This window comes from Hemicordylus capensis, chromosome 2 (genome assembly GCF_027244095.1).
Source record: "Hemicordylus capensis ecotype Gifberg chromosome 2, rHemCap1.1.pri, whole genome shotgun sequence".
Taxonomy (NCBI): domain Eukaryota; kingdom Metazoa; phylum Chordata; class Lepidosauria; order Squamata; family Cordylidae; genus Hemicordylus; species Hemicordylus capensis.
The window spans coordinates 267553572-267566578 of NC_069658.1; the positions used below are offsets into that span (position 1 = coordinate 267553572).

The window sequence follows — 13007 nt, forward strand, 5'->3', positions numbered from 1 at the left end:
TGGGAGATTTTTTTATCCCCTACCACAATCCTCTGAGGGCAGGTTAAGATGAACACAGCCCTGCACATGTGATAACATCAGTGCTGCTGCAGCTCTTCTTAGGTGCTGTGTCCCACTAAGAGAAACAGGAAAAGATCAGAGACATATAGATGATTGATCTGCTGATACCAAGCTTACTGAAACTGACATGTTGTGGCTGCTGCTGTTGTGATCCTTTTGTCTTTATTCTCCTGGCTAAAATTCCTCCTTTTGTGAGGTCAGATGCTTCTGAGTTATTCACTTGTTCTAAACACTAGGTCTGACACTGTGGGAGGGGCTGGTTTCATCTGCCCTAATTTGGAAGCACAGAACTATGCAGTGTTTTGGACACTATCTTCTTTCAAGGTCAACTGAGGGAAACAAAACTGAAGTTTCCAAACAGAAGTGGTGTTCTCTCCTATCCCACCACAGAGAGTAGATTCATTTGAGGTGGATTTCTACCTTGTGTCATATTTTAATTAAAAGCCTAAATATAATTGGTGAGGGAGCATACTTGTGGATATATTGTGTACCAAAGTGTAAATAAGATTATGTTAACAAGGGCATAGCTTGAAGTGCAATGGTTTGCTTGTTGATGCACATTTATGCAGCTGGGGGTAGAAATCCACCCAAAATCTGTATGAGGGTTAAATGCATCCTGTCTGCTTCTGAATTCAGCACACATTTTGTTTTCTTTCTTCTCCATGACCTTGCCCCACCCCCCAACTCTCAGTCAGACTACATTCTTAGCCATAATTTTCATTCTTTCAACTCCACCCTCAAACTAGCAAAGTGGTGTTCCCTGTAACAGAGATTCCCAGTTGTTGTTGAATACAACTCACATCATCCCCAGCTGCAATGACCATTACAACTAGGAATGATGGGTGTTGTAGTTAACATCTGGGAATCCGTGTTACAACGACCAATGGTCACAAGACCAGAGTCTTAATGTCCCTGATGTTTGGAACTGGCTTTCATAAAACTGACTGTGTGGTGTCTCCTCTTACTACTTTGAAATCTCTCATTAAAAATGGATATTTTCCCTAAAGACTATAGCAAACCCTTTATTTCCTACTGTAACTGAGTTACAAGTATGAATAACTGAAGTAATGGCATATGCTTTTCCTGTTTACCCCATCTCCATTTTTCCTTCCTCTCGTCTTGCTTGCATCAATAAAACTCCTCAGGACAGGGATCTGTCCCCCTCATCCATGTAAAGTGCATGGATAGTGCTTAATACATCTTTCCCCATCTATATATTAAAACACTTAAGTGACCCGTGGCTAATCTTGGGTGGTACATGGCATATCTCGCGAGAGTTTTGGTGAGAGAAGGCAAAGAGGAAAGGATGAGTGGCGAGTGGGTGATGGGGGGCGAAAAGGCCAAACGAGCGACCAGCAGGCAGATGGGGGGAGAGGAAAGGCCAAGCGAAGAGCGGGCGGGGGAGGAGAGGAAAGGGAGAGTGGTGAGTGTATGGTGGGTGTGGGGGAAGGCCAAGCAGGCAGGGAGGAAAGGGAAGGAGGAAAAGCCGAGTGGCGAGTGGAAGGGGAGAGGAAAGGAGGAAAGGCTGAGTGGGCAGGGGGAGGCTGAGTGAGTGGGGTCTTCCGTCGCCCTGCCAAGTTGGGGGAAGAGGCAGAGTGAGGGGGCCTTCTGTCACCCCACCAAGTCTCAGGGGTGGGGAAGGCCAAGTGAGGGGGTGGGGAAGGCCGAATGCACTAGCACGAGCGCATGGATGCTCTGTGCAGTCTTAGCTAGTAAGTAACAATCCTTTGTGTGTGTATTGAAGGAATTAATCTATCTATGTGGTCGCTAAGAGTTGACACCAACTTGACGGCACTTAATCAATTGAAAGAATTATTCTGGTACCCTTAGTAACTTGGTCAATAAATAACAATTTAGGATTTTAAAGTGACAAAGGTGCCTGCAATTTCCTTAGGTTTACCCAAAATAATACATTCGCCTTTGTGAACACTTGAGTTGCAGGTGCTACTTGTACTTATAATCTTACCCTTCCTCCAAGGAGTTGGGGTGGCATACATGAATAGGGCTTTCCTCTTCTGTCTTGTACAGAAGAGCACTTCTCCTTATTCAATAAATTTGGTTAATGGTGTAGCTAGGAGTATTAGAAATATTCACTGTATTATTCTTGGGAGTCAGACATATGCTATGTTCTGGGTCATATGTATTCAGACCTTGACTGATCTTGTTTTCTCTTGTAGAAAAGATAACCGATTTGGAATTTCAAGTTTTTCAGTTTAGACAGCCAATCAAGTGGGACTCCTCATATCTGCTTCTTGCTTTGCTTGCTAGATTGCTTGCTTTTCTTTCACTTGTCTATATAAATAATTCAGTGGAAAAAATACTGTTAGTCAAGGACAGTTTTAAAGGCAAAAAATAAACGAAATGGAATATGAAGCACCTCTGTGACCTGTTGTCAGCACAGTAGCCTTAACGTTGCCCTGTGAAATGTTAAGCAACCCACAGATGAGCTCTGTAGCCAGTCTCCTAACAGTTGATTAATTGGGCACCATATCTAAGTTTCACAGATTATTAAATAAAATCATCATTTAGAAGTACTTCCCTTATCTCTATATCTTTCATGCAGGCCTGGTTGATTAGCCCTGTTGCAGATGTAATGCTAAACTATAATTACATTTATTAGTCACTTGTGGGATTACAGTGGCTAGAATATACCTTGTGGTATTTGACTTTTTTCATAAGTGGAATGACAGCATGATAGCATGAATTATATCTGTAATGTTTTTCTTAAATGAAAATAATTTCAGCTATGAAATGCTATGGTTATAGCAAACCATGGAAGGGAGAGGAAATTGGCACATGAAGGAAGTGTAGGAGGGAGCCTGTGACAAGTTCTCGAACTCAGTAGGGTTCGGAGAATGGGAATGTTCTCTCTGTGTTTTACTGATGACACTCAATGGCCGCTACTTAATTATCCTGTCCTGTAACATGCTGTTAAGAAAGTTATGACTTCTCTATAAATGCAACCATCTGAACTCATCCTCGCTCCTACTGTTGGTTCCCCCCTCCATTGCCCTGGCATGTCCAGCACTTGTAACTCTTCAGTAACTATAACAATTTACTTCATAGTAAAGTAAAAATATAGTTTACTTTATAGTAAACTATAACAATTTATAATGAAACTGAGGGGGAAGTGAACAGTTCTCGCTTAACTTTAAACTATATGGTACCAAACAGAAGACCTAGAGAAACAATAATAGGTTCTAGAGAACCAGTCAAGCTTATAGCTCTGTTACCTTTTGTAGTTCCTCTAAAATCTATTGGAAACACAGAAATTTATGCATAAGAACATATGAACAGTCCTGCTGGATCAGACCAAAGGCCTATCTAGTCCAGCGTCTTGTTTTCCACAGTAGCTCACCAGATGCCTCTGAGAAGTACATAGGTAAGAGGTGAGAGCATGCCATATCTTTTGCTGTTCCTCCCCTGCAACTGATATTTAGCAGCATCTTATTTAATTTTACATTTACATTTTATATCCTGCTCTTCATCCAAGGAGCCCAGAGTGGTATTTGACTTTTGACTATAAGTATATACATACTCAAGTTTCTCCTCACAACAACCCTGTGAAGTAGGTTAGGTTGAGAGAAAAGTGACTGTCCCAGAGTCACCCAGCAAGTATTATGGCTGAAGGGGATTTGAACTTGAGTCTTCCCGGTCCTAGTCCAGCACTCTAAACACTACACCACACTGGCTCTTGCCTCTGAGGCTGGAGGTGGCCTATAGCCACCATTCTAGTAGCCATTGATAGACCTGTCCAGTGTTCTCTCTCATTTTTTTCATCTGTGTGCAGAATGAGTTTTGTTCTGGGCGGAAGTATCAAGGCAGTGTGTGTACATGTATTCAGAATGGGACCTTTCTGATTTAACGTGAGCGGGATCTAAAATTGACTGAGTAGTCATCAAAAAGCATGTGAGTATGTGCACATACACGCATTGGACCTGTCCTCCCTCCATGAATTTGTCTAAGTCCCTTTTAAAGCCATCCAAGCTAGTGGCTATCACCACATCCCATAGCAGAGAATTCCATAGATTAATTATGCGCAGTATGAAAAAGTACTTCATTTACTTGGTCCTAAATTTCCTGGCCTTCAGTTTCATGGGATGACTCCTGGTTCTAGTGTTGTGAGAGAGGGAGAAGAATTTTTCTCTGCTCCATGCATACCTTTATACATCTCTAGCATGTCTCCCCATAGTTGCCTCTTTTCCAAACTAAAAAGCTCCAGCTGCTATAGCCTTGCCTTATAAGGAAGGTGTTTCCGGCCCCTGATCATCTTGGTTGTCCCCTTTTGCACCCTTTCCAGTTCTACAATGTCCTCCTTAAGATACGGTGACCAGAACTACACGCAATACTCCAAATGTGGCCACACCATAGATTTGTATAAGGGCATTTAGACTATTAAGCATTCCCCTCCCACATCCCCTTCATAATGATCCCTAGCATGGAATTTGCCTTTTTCCCAGTTGCCATGCACTTCTTGAACAAGTTGTCCACCATGACCCCAAGATCTCTCTCCTGGTCAGTCACTGGCAACTCAGAGCCCATCAGTGTATAGATGCAGTTGGGGTTTTTTGCCCCAATATGCATCACTTTACACTTGCTTACACTGAACCTCGTTTACTGTTTACTTTGAATCGCATTTGCCCACTCACCCAGTTTGGAGAGATCCTTTTGGAGCTCTGTTTTGGATTTCACTACCCTAAATAGCTTAGTGTCATCTGCAAGTCTGCCCACTTCACTGATTGCCTCAACTTCTAGATCATTTATGAGCAAGTTAAAGAGCACTGGTCCCAGTACAGATCCTTGCAGGACCCCACTTCTTATTTTCCTCCATTTAAAAAACTATCCATTTATACTTTCCCTCTGTTTCCTGTCCTTCAACCAATTTTGTCTTTAAACATGCTTTCCATCAATATACGCGGCACAGAAATTAAGCTAACTGAACTGTTGTTTGCCAGATCCCCCCGGATCTCTTTTTGAAATCTGAGTTACATTAGCTACTTTCCTCTGGTACAGAGCCTGTTTGTAGGGACAAGTTACCTTTTTTGCTAGGAGCTCAGCAATTTCACATGAGTTCCTTCAGAACCCTTGGGTGGATGCCCGTTAGCCCTGGTGATTTAATATTTAGTTTTTCGTTTAGAGCATCCTCTCTCAACACCTCAAATTGGCCCAGTTCTTCAGCCTCCAAGCCTGAGAAGCTCAATTTCGGAGGTGTCTCTGCTGTGAAGACGGAGATGCAAAAAACTAATTCAGTTTCTTTGCAATCACCTTATCCTCGATAATCCCTTTCACGCCCTCATCATCTAATGGTCCAGTTGCCCCCCTGGGCAGTTTTCTGCTTCTGATAAATTAAAGAAGTTTTTCTTGTTCTCCTTGACACTTCAGTTTATATGCTCCTCAATTTCTCTTTGCATCCCTTATAGTCTTCCTGCATTTCTTTTGCCAGAGTTTGTTCCTTTTAGTTCTCTCCATTTGGGCAGGACTTCCATTTTCTGAAGGAATTCTTCTTTCCTTTCATAGCTTCCCTGACGCTACTTGTTAGCCATACTGGCATCCTCCTGAACTTGGTGGTACCTTCCTTCCTTCTTGGTATACATTCCAACTGAGCTTCTATTATTGTGGTTTTGAATAAGTTCCATGCTTTCTGGAGTGATTTGGCCCTCTTGACTTTCCCTTTCAGCTTCCTTTTTACTAGTTCGGTCATTTTTTTTTTTTTAAGTTTCCTCTTCTGAAGTCCAGTGCATCTGTGTTGGACTTCCTTGGCAATGCTCCACTCACATAGAAGCTTCATACAAACTTGGTATCTGACAGAAGTAACAGTTTTGTGGTTGCTGCTTCAGAATAGTTTTGCAGAGCTGTGGCAGAGAACACAGTGAAATCAGAGTCTGACCAGTTTTGAAATGTGTGGTATTTGGGGTCTCGGTGAACTGTCTGTTCTCTAGGGATGTGCATGAAATGGATTTCGAGCTTGAAACAAAATATAGATGGCCGAAACATTTTGCTAAAACAACGGTTGACCAGGTTGTTTTGAAGAAACAAAACTTGAAACATCGTGAGGGTTTCGGCCGTAGAAAACAATGGGGAAACTCGAAACATCCCATTGTTCCCCAAAGGGCACCAAAGTGGATTGGGTGGTAGGACATGATGGGTGCTACCTACTACCCAACCCACAAAAGAAAGGGACAAGCAGGCAATTCTCAACTGCCCTGAGCCATTTTTGGAAGGGTGGTATAGAAATCAAATAAATAAATAATTCTGAACAAATTTATAAGAAGCAAGGAGATTGGAATTCCAAGCCAATTGAAAGACAATGCTAGAAAATCAATTAGCAAGGGAAAAACAGGCCTCCAAATTAGTACTTAGAATGTTCCAACCCAAAACGTGGTTGTTTGTAACAAGCTCTAAACAGGCTTTTTATTTAAAGGGTGTCTCGTTTCCAGCACAAAACACTAGATACAGCCTGTTTTTGAGTTGAAACGTTTGGAAGTCAAAATGTTTTGCACATCCCTACTGTTCTCCTGTGATTTTGATTTTGGGCAACTATCTACAGTCCAGGGCTTAAACAAATTCCAGACACCAAGGAGCCATGTTTCATAGACATTTAGCCATGGCCCCTAAACTAGGATATTCAGAAGAAGTAATTGAATAAAATCTTTTTGTCTTAGGAATCCCTGGTTTTGTTTTCAGTATCTTAATTGTAAAAGGGATGAAAAGAAGCCTATTTACTTTCCCCCTCCACAATGGTCGTCATGAAGTCTGGCAATTTTTTCAAGTGTCGATTGTCTGACTCCTAAACGTTTGGACTGGTTTGTAGAGCCGAAGAAAATTTGTGAAGACCTATTTTAAAAAATATGATTTAGCAACATTCACAGTGTTTGCTTCCATAATTATCATGCTGTCATCACATATAAGCTACCATATTTATATATACACAGATGATGTGAGTTGGCAAAACCTTTTGGAAGCCAGCTTGGGAAGGAAGGAGATAAAAATGGAGCTTTCATTGCATTTATGGACAGGGAATTGAGGCTTAAAGGCGGCTTGCCCTATGAATGCATGGCTGAAGTGAGGTCTGAACCTAGGACCCAGTCATGATGTGCATGGAAACACTTTCCTCGGGTTTGTCCTTGAACATTCACTCTGAAAATGATGCTTGTGGGCTTGGAAGATTGTGTTTCAAGCATTTTGAGACCTTGTTTCACTTATTCTGTGTGAGCATCAGAGCTACTAAATTGTATTGGCTCAACTTCATTGATGCTTTATAATAATAGTATTAGAGCAGGGATGTTGCTTTTTTTGTGTGGCTAGAGCCTTGGCAGCTGCCAACACAAGAGTGGGATGGGGATATGGAGCCAATCACAAAATTTGCAACCAGTTGCAAAATGGCAGTTTGTACAAAATGTGCATTTTCAGAATATGGGATTTTAACATCAAATCCCCTGAGAAAGAGAGGAGAAAAAGAGGTTCCTTTGTGGGGGAAGATACTGGAGTGAAGTTAATGGGAAAGTAAAAGCAACCCTGAGCACCTGAAGAACATGAAATAAAAAATGTTGTGGTCATGCCCCCATTGAGCCTGCCAATCAGATTTTCAGAACTGGGAGGGAGGAAGTAGCAAGTTTGCATGCTTGGATGAGCTTCAGATGAGCTCAGAAACTACCAGTAGCAATTCTGCTACCTAATGCCCACCTTGATGTATTTCAGACTACATTCTTGAATTCAGCTGCTAATTTTCGAAGTGCTTTACAAGCTTGTGGCACATATACTCTGGATTCAATATAAAATTGAAATGGCTGTTTCCCCCCCTCCCCCCCAAGCATGGAGTCAGTGGTATAGCCATAAACGTTTAGCAGCTGGCACTTGAGAATTTTTAATTTGAGTTGCATCCAAAAGTAAAGCAAAGCAATTGGGAATTCTTAAGGGACAAAAATCTGATTCTGTGCTTAGAAGCCAGTCTCTCTGAGTTCAGTGGGTCTTCCTGCTAAACATGCATTGGGTAGTAGTGTTAATATGTGCTGCTTATTCCAAGTGTTGTTAAATTTAGAAACAAAGGAGTGTGCTTTTTAAATGTAAAGATCCTATTGTAATAAGTGTCTCTCTTTTGAAAAGCAAACTGGTTTGAAATGAAATCTTACATGTCAAAGCTTACACTTTGATGGCTTGGATCCAAAGAGCTTTTTGTGCAAGTGGAAGGCATGGATGTCTGATTTCCAGAGATTGCTGTCGCAACCACTTGTGCTCCATTACATACGGTTTCAGAGGTCCCCCACCCCCAGCTCTCAGGAGAAGCAAAGGGATGTAATGGGTTGGTGGGGGAAAACGTTGTGTGAGAGGAGCTCTGCCTGCATGGGCTGATCCTTTGGATTCAAGTAATAAGCTTTAAAAACTGAATCCAGAAGCCTCCAAACATTGTATTTAAGGCTGCTTTTCTAGGTAAAGGGCAGAAAACATAGAGGGAAAGATCTGAAGTCTAGCATTAAAAATGACACAATCAATCATGTATTATTGTTGTGGACTTTGTACTGGGCCCAGGTTAAGTTCCAGGACTCCATCCTGAATCTCATCAGGATCACTCACTGAACTGACGTGGGTGATATTTTACTTCTGTAGTTTATGACCTTTACATGAGTACTGAAAGATGGTTCTTAACATGAATATTTACAACAGATAACCAAATAGCATGTAGATTTACGTTCTGTCTCATGAACAAAACACTTTTCTGCCCAGTAACTAACAGCCTGTCTTGTTGCAAGTTCTGGTCCTGTACAGCCTGATCCTTGACATAAGGGGTGGAGAACCTTGGCCCTCCAGCTGTTTTTGAACTACAACTCCCATCATCCCCAGCCACAACGATTGTGGCTGAGGATGATGGGAGTTGTAGTTCAACAGCTGGAGGGCCAGGGTTCCCCACCCCGCTCAACATGTTGACCTGAAAGTAAGTTCAATTGAGTTCAATAGCACTTGCTTCTAGGTATGTGTAGATAGGATTGCAGCCCTTGTATTTAAGGTAATCTTGCTTACTATGTTTGTATACATGTAGAGATCCAAACAGATATCTGTTAATTTCACAATTGTCCATCTTGTCTTTAAGCAGATATAATTCTGTAGTGAAAAAGTTTTGTGGGTTGCGTGACAAAAGGTTTTTGATTATGCTGCTAGGTAATAAGCTGTGCTTAGTTGCAAACCAATGTGTTAACTGCTGAAGCAGCTAAGTACATATTTGCTCAGAAAATGCATTGCAAAAATGTATTATTCTTTACATAAATAATGACTGGTTTAAATCACAAAGAAAAGAACAACTTTAAAGTAATTGATTTAAATTGTCTGTTTTTAAATTGTTTTCGGTCTCCCAAAGGAGCTAAAAAGTGGCTTAAATGTACATTTCAGTTATAATAGGAATCTGTGGGGATATGTATTGCAGAATTTTGTGGTCCCTGGCAATTGACCAGATACTTCCTTTCAGAGGGAGGGAGCGGAAGGAACTCCTGATGGTAAATATACCATCCCACAGAAGCAGCCCCTCTCTTGGTCCCCAGTCTCTGGCACTTTGTAATTCATTCTGGGCTCCAGGATCTTCCCTTGGGTGGTGTGGGGCAGAAGGATGTACAGATTTAAAACCAATCTACCCTGAAATAAAGTATGTGGACCACATACACCTATGTTTCAATTGCTATGGTTCAGCCCTAACTGCGCCTCAGTTCAAATGCAAAAATCAACATAAACAGAAAAACCAGTAACAGCAGTAAGATACTAAAATAACAAATACATAGATGGTACTTCTAAATTCCCAGACCAATTAGATCTAAATCCTGGAGGAGCTATAAGAATATGGCAAGACTTTGTAGTTAAGGAATAAAATTTTGCAACTTCATATGTGACATTAGAGACTTTATCAGCTAAAAGATACTTAACATAAAATTCATCTTGTTGGCCTGGAAATGTTTTAAATAAAGGCTGAATCAACCTTAATCAAGAATCAGAATAAAACACACATTGTAAAAAACATGAAAAATCAACTCAACCTGAATCGCATGGGCATAACCGCTGAGAGACTGGAATGTTACAATACTGACCTTCAAAAGTACCGAGGGGAGGGCATTGACGTGGGCCCTAGAAAAAACCCATCGACACTTAGAGTAAATGAGTGAAAATTTTAGCTGCTGGAGAAGTTCTTGAAGATGCTCTGAAAGGTTGATATATATTTAAAACTCAATTTAGGACATGCTGGAACTCCATGTCCCAGGCACGTTGTTTAATATTAGCTTTTGCGTTTTCCAATCTTAAAAATAATGGGGTGCTCTGGTGAAAGGCCACATGAGAGCAATTTACTTGTAATGCTCTTCCACCAGGTTGACCGATAATTGTCAGAGAATATTAGGGAAATGAACCCAATTGGAGCTAGATTTAACCTTAGCCATGCTGTTAAAATAGCTAGCCAAACTTAGGCTTCAATTCCAAGCAGCCTAGCCTCTCATTTCAAGAGCATGTTAGGAACACATCTAGATGGCAGAAAGAGAGATCTTAAAAAGCCAAGTTTTACTTTTCCCCCAAGATGTCCAAAGTTGGAATAAAGGCCTAACTGTGCTCCATATAGTAATTGTGCTGACAACTTAAACCATGACTTGCATTTTTGATAGTTAAGAGACTGCTTCTCTTTGCAGTGTTGAACAAAAGAGCCTTAAGAGGTCTCCTGAGGTCATATGGGTCTATGACAGAATAACAGCATCATCTGCGTAGAGCAGAATAGGCAACTGTTTTTCCGCCAGTTTTGGAGCATGTAAATCTAACCCCTGTGGATGTTTAATTGGATAACCTATGTAAATATTAAACAGAGAAGGGGCCAGTACATAGCCCTGTTTGACCCCCCCCCCGGCTGTAATTGGGTAAGAAAGCTGGCCAGCAGGATTACACGTTACTCTAAGTCTAATATTGTCATAAAGTTTATATATCAGCAGCAACAACCGATCATCAGTAGTGGAATTCTTGAGTTTATCCCATAAAATAACTCTTGAAATTGAATCAAAAGCTACCCTAAAATCCACAAATTCAGCAAATAGTGAAGAATTGGAGCTACATGTGATTTTTTTGTTAAATGTTGTTGTGAAATCAAGCAATGAACCATGATAGCTCTTCCAGCTCTAAAATCCACCTGTTCATCCTTGAGTATGTTATTCTGATCAAACCAATCACAAAGCATTCAGCACAAATGTCTAGCATATCATTTGCTGATTACATTTGAGACTTTTAGGTCTGTAATTGGCAGGATATTTATCTATTTGATTGATTGATTGATTGATCGATTTATATACCGCTCCTCCAAAAATGGCTCAGGGCGGTTTACATAAAACGATGTAAATCAATCAACAGTTAAAATCAAAACTAAATAAATTAAACAATTAAAATAATTTAAAACCAGCATTAAAATTTAAACCATGAATCTAATTAAAAGCCTGGGTGAATAAATGTGTCTTCAGCACCTTTTAAAAAATTGCCAGAGATGGGGAGGCTCTTATTTCAACAGGGAGCACATTCCAAAGTCCAGGGGCATCAATGGAGAAGGCCTGTTCCTGAGTAGCCACCAGATGAGTTGGCCGCAACTGCAGGCAAACCTCTCTAGATGATCTCAACAGGGGATTGGGTTCATGGCGAAGAAGGCGGTCTCTTAAATACCCAGGGCCTAAGCTGTTTAGGGCTTTATAGGTAATAACCAGCACCTTGTATTTTGCCTGGAAATGTATTGGCAGCCAAGTGTAATTCTTTCAACACAGGAGTGATATGGTCTCTCCTAGATGATCCAGAGACCAACCTGGCCGCTGCATTCTGGACCAACTGCCGTTTCCGGACTATGTACAAAGGCAGCCCCACATAGAACGCATTGTAGTAATCCAGCCTAGAGGTTACAAGCATATGTACCACCGTTTTGAGGTCGTTCATCTCAAGATTTATCCATACTGTTGTCCATTTGTTATTCACATATGCAAATCCAGTTTTGAACTAAATCCCACCCTCCAGTCGATGCAAAGGCATAGTAAGGTGCGCAACACATCTGTAGCCAGCATGCAAGTGATAGTGTGATAAAGCATTCACGTTAGAGCACAGTGGTCAGAGATTCTTCATAGATTTGGCTTTGTCATCATAACCATGATTAGGTTGGTGTGTGTAATCATTCATTGCAGTCAGGAGGTGCCTTTTTAAAAAACAGGGACCACAGTGGCTACACCCCAGTTACCTGGGTTGTGTGCTGATTTGTCCATATAGGTAAACAATGATGCTAGGATGGGAGCCCACCAGTCTACATTAGCATTTATCAGGGTGGATTTGATTTAAATCAAACTGATTTAAATCACGATTTAAATCACTAGCAGGGTGGATAAAAATAAAAAAAATCTGATTTAAATAAAAAAAATATCTGATTTAAATAAAAAAAATCGGATTTTTTTTATTTAAATCAGATTTTTTTGATTTAAATTGGATTTTTTTGATTTTTATCCACCCTGCTAGTGATTTAAATCGTGATTTAAATCAGTTTGATTTAAATCAAATCCACCCTGGCATTTATTAAGATAGATATAAGTTTATTCGGTCGTTGACCAGCAAACATTTACAATAAACCAGTATGTATTTTACAAATAATATAACCAAACCTGGCCACAACAGAGATAATATCAGTGTCCACATTAGTTAAAAGATAATTTAAATAAAATTCATCAGACGGGCCAGGCAAATTATCTAACATAGGAGATATAAGTCTTAAACGGGGTTCACTATACAAATCACAGTAAAGAATAACATACGAGGTGGATTCTATAAGCCCTTTGCCACACGGGCAATGTCGTAAAAATAGCAGAACTCCCTTAAACCTGCCATCCAATACTGTTGTAGGAAGAACATTTAAGCGCGCTAAAGTGAGGGCTCGTCTAAATTTAGGGACAAGCACCACATCAAAGTACTTA

General features: G+C 40.6%; 1 protein-coding gene across 2 annotated transcripts in view; it reads left to right on the forward strand.

Moving 5' to 3' along the window:
* The window catches only part of PRKAR2A (protein kinase cAMP-dependent type II regulatory subunit alpha), a 171262-nt gene that overhangs the window by 39816 nt on the left and 118439 nt on the right, over positions 1-13007 (forward strand). The gene's annotated exons all lie outside the window — the stretch shown is intronic.